This window comes from Gavialis gangeticus, unplaced genomic scaffold, assembly GCF_001723915.1.
Source record: "Gavialis gangeticus isolate Ggan-Ray unplaced genomic scaffold, GavGan_comp1, whole genome shotgun sequence".
Taxonomy (NCBI): Eukaryota; Metazoa; Chordata; order Crocodylia; family Gavialidae; genus Gavialis; species Gavialis gangeticus.
The window spans coordinates 202,960,016-202,964,374 of record NW_017728992.1 but is presented as its reverse complement, the minus strand read 5'-3'; positions in this window follow the sequence as shown (position 1 = coordinate 202,964,374).

Genomic DNA, 4,359 nt, shown 5'->3' with positions numbered 1-4,359 from the left:
AAAAAAAAAAAAAAAAAAAAAAGGAAAAAATAGTAAAGTGAAGAACCTGTTTAATTTGCTGCCGGTCTGATGACGGACAGCTGCTACCACAGGTGCCCTGGTGTGGCCTGAGCCACCTGATGTGAGCATTGCCACTACCACGTTTGCTTTGCCCATGGATGTGGGTTGGGGGGAAAGTTCAAAGTATCCAGGTCTGGTAGTGGCAAGGCCGGGCTCGTGATAGGTGGCTCTGCTAGCACGGGGGATGGATCGGAGGATAAATGGCTAGCGCACCCCTCTGCAGTAAGTGCCACCGCGTTGTTCTTGCGGTATCGGCACAGTCAGACGTTGCATCCGCCTGTTGCTTCCTGAGCCGTCTCCGTGCTCCAAGCACGTGCCCTTCATATCCCCAGCCTGTCCCAGAGCAGCAGCCGCCGTGGTCTGCCTGGCCGTAAAGACGGCACCTTTCTCTCTGAGCAGAGATGCTGCTTAAGTCGATGCCACGAAGCGTTCAAACATGAGATGTTTCCAGTCACGCTATTGAAGCTTCGTCCCCTCTCAGTCAGGTGCTTGGCTCTGAGTTTCCTCCAATATCTGCCTCTCGGGGCTCCCTGCCAGTAGCAAACCACTGACTCTTTCAGCCACCTTTCTCCTGGGTGAAATTTGTGATGCTTTTTCCAGCGAATATGGGGTATGCGTCATGCAGCAGGCTGGGGAGCCGTGCCACGTCTGTGGCATCTAGCGCTTGTCGTAGTATTGTAGGTGGCCTCTTGTAAAACACTTTTTCGTGCTAGCAAAAGGTAGGGAGGACGTAGCCCATTAAAATGGAAGGTATTTGCTTTCCACAGGGGCTTTCATCTCTCCATGGGCTGTTTCTAAGCAGCACAGGCTCCGCGTGTGGCTGTCGGGCAGGTCCTAGGAGACTCCTGAAGGGCAAGAGAAGTACAACGGCCCCCCCCCGCACACGCACACACACGCACGTGCACACGCATCCGAGCAGAAGGGAATCCTCCTCCCCTTCCCCGCCTGCAGAAATGCAAAGGTAGCAAATGTGCAGATGCTTCAACCTGCCGGGCTGAGCCAAACCATTGTGACATGGGCGGTTCCTGTTGCACAATGTGTGGCCCAGCTTTGTTCCTGTCCTGGGGGATCCTAGGAAGGGATCTTGATCCACCTTAGTAGCACCCACCTGCCTGCTTTTTGTCTCGAATAGAAGTGTTTGTGGGCCCTGATGCTCAAGGGTGCCTCAGTTTTGGGGGTGCCTGACTTGAGCTGCCTTAAATGCCCTGACATTCCCAAAGTGCTGAGCTGCCACCTCTTAAAAACTCAGGCATCTTCTTAGCTTTCCAAAATGCAGCACCGTAAATGCAAGGCGTTCGCCAGTCATGTGTGGCAGCCTGAGCCCAGAGGATCTTTCCCAGCACCTCAGGGAGGCTACTCTTCTGCCTGGCACCACGCTTGGAGACCAGTGCAGCCCCACTGCCCACCCTTTCGCTCCTCGCCCGCCCAGTGCCTCTGCATACCTGCGAGTGCATTATTCCAGACCCGTTCGGGCTCTCCCGAGGAGCACGGCATTGCTGTAATGGCAGCCTCTTTTCTTGCCTGCCTCGGGATCAGAGCAGAAATCACCTAGGAGGGTCTGTGGAAGTGAGAGCATCCAGGTTTGCCTAAATGGTGTAGGAGTGCGCTGGCCCGTCCTGACATAGGACTCTCATCCTTTGGTTAAGGGCAGGCAGCCTACCATCAAAGATGCCCGTTGGGTGTCACCGCAGCGTATTTGTCTCTAGTGGGCCCTGGCTTCGGAGTCCAAGGACTAGAAAACCCCATCCTGGTTATTCCCAAAAGGTGACGGTGGCCTTGTAGACATGTCTGGTCTGGAAGAGGACCCCACAGGCTGCATCAGAGAGGGCCAGAGACTTGCTGGCACAGTAGCTGATGCAGCTTGAAGGTGGCCTGTGTTTCCATCATATCTAATGTGCTGGCACAGGCAAGAGCTGCTAGACACATGATTGCTGTGTGGCTCCATTGCTCCTGCGCTAGGTCAGGGGAGCGCACGTGTGTTCTCCGCCAAACCCTTATTTCTCCTCTTGTGGCTCCGATCCTCTCAAATGCACGCCCAGTCCAAAATCAAGGTAGGCGTCCAGCTGCCACTGCTTTGCCCCCACCTCAGTGGGGACTGCTGTTTTTTCCATGTGCGGAGGCATCATGAGATGATGGTGGGGCTGCCAAACAAAGCTACTATCTCCTGGAAGAGGCTCCTCTCTCTCTCTCCGCCCTCCTGATCCTAGCAGAGGAGCAGGGATTTGTGTCAGTGGGGGTGAGGGGCAAGAATGGCCCGCCTTGAGGGCCTGAGGCTCCTGCCAGATGCTCCAAAAAACAAATCTTTGGTTTCCACCTTGCGTTGAAGAACCGTGTTGCTAAATTCCTCTGTAGGATCCATCTAGATGAGGCAAGCAACCCCCCCCCCCACCAAAGTGCTTGGATGTCTCCCATTCCAGATGCGCTGCCATTGCTGGCCAGCAGCAGATGTTCCTAACAGCCAGTGAGGCTACTAACTTCCCCCAAAACACCGAGAAGAAAATCTGCCCTTCGTGCAAAGTCACTTTGTGATTTCAGTGGCAGGTTTGGGGTCAAAGCGGTGGCCTCTGCGCAACTATTCTGACACGTGGCCTTGCAGCCATTGCATTGAGTTAGCAGAGAGGAAGTTTGCACGCAGTTTCCCTCCGACCTCTTGGCTGAGCAGCCGTGGCCAGGCTTTGTGGTGACCCGTGGAGCCAAGAAAAGCAGCTTCGTTGTACCTCTTGATGCATTGTACCTTTTGATGCTTTGTGGTCCAAAAGCGGGTGTCTAAAGCAATCTGTAGACACCTTGAATGAATTGTCTAGTTTTACAGAAAGCCTGCTGCTTTCTTCAGGCCCAGTGGCTGGACTCATGCCCTGGCCTTGGGTATCCATGTTTGGCCATGAAGTATCCCTAAAGGAAACACAAAGGGCCTGACATGTTGGGATTTTTTCCAGCTTTCTTTACTTTACATGAGAAATCCACAGCTTGACTTGTGTCCTCCTGGAAGCCACTGGATGAATGGAAAGCTTGGGAGGCTATGGGTATTATACCAACAAAAGCAGACCTGACTGACTGAAAGGCAAAGCAAGAGATTTTTCTGCGCTATTTTAATTTAATGCTAATCCTCATTTATCTCCACAAAAACAAAAAAAAACCCAGTAGGGGAAGAAAACTGTTAGGTAGAGACTTGGCACCCTGGGCACCTTCTCAAAGGGTCAGGAGACGCGCAGACCATGGTCTGCCTCTCTGGATCTTCCCAGCAAAACCGGAGGTGCCTAGTCTGACATTTCTGAGCGCTTGAATTAAAACCAATACGCAGGAACAATAACCACTCCATGCCTTTCCTCAGGGGAAGGGGGGAAAAGGGTGCAAACAGGGCCACCCACCTTTCTAATGGCCTCCCGCAGCCCGTCACCTCTTCAGACCTTCCCCACCATTGAGATCCGAGCACTGACATGGCTCCGTGCCTTCCCACGCACTTCAGCAGCCCAAAGGGACAGCTACACGGGCGCACACGTCTCCCCGCATCAGAAGAGCCTTGGTGCACTTTGTGAAGGAAGTGAGCTGCGTGTGAGCTTTGGGCGGGAGGGACATTATTAACAGAAATAAATGTGCATTTCCTCTTGCTTCCTGTGTGCGAGCGTGGTCTGAAAGCGGCCGTGGCTCCCATCTGCTTTCAATGCTCTCTGACGGGGAGGGGAAATTAAAAATAGCGACTAGTGAAAGGAGGCAGTGGCAGGAGCGTGGCGCACCCATGCAAATAGGCAGCTCGCGATTTGGTTAGGCGTACTTCAGTAACTTTGCATTTGTAAATTAGATTGTGGGTCTTGCAATAAAGCTGACGTGGCGGCGCTTGGGCTCGAAGAGCTTTTCACAGCAGGGTTATCAGGAACCAGCTTTGGAAGACCCAGAGGGTCTCGGTCATCCCAAACGAAAGCAGTTGCTTTATCTTTTCCAAAACTGATTGCATTGAAGCAAAAGGAAGATGCTTGACTGAAGTACGGTTTAAAAGATCTTCTACTCCGCTCGCATCCGGCCGGCTGGCTTTGTAGCCCAGCATCAGCTGTTAATTTAGTTGGTGGCTGCTGTCTGGTGAAGGAAGGGATTTGCCTGGTTTCTTCATTCACTCTGGGGCCGGGAAATACTGTGCATCACGTTTTCAAGCATATAACAGGCATTCCTGGGGTCTCTCTTAAGTGCTCTGCTTTACTTTAGATAATATATTCTCCCAAAGACACCCCCCCCCGCTGGTTCTTTCTCTGCAACAAAGAATTGCATACTTTCCTTTCGATTTTTCTGGGCAATCATGATAGTTTG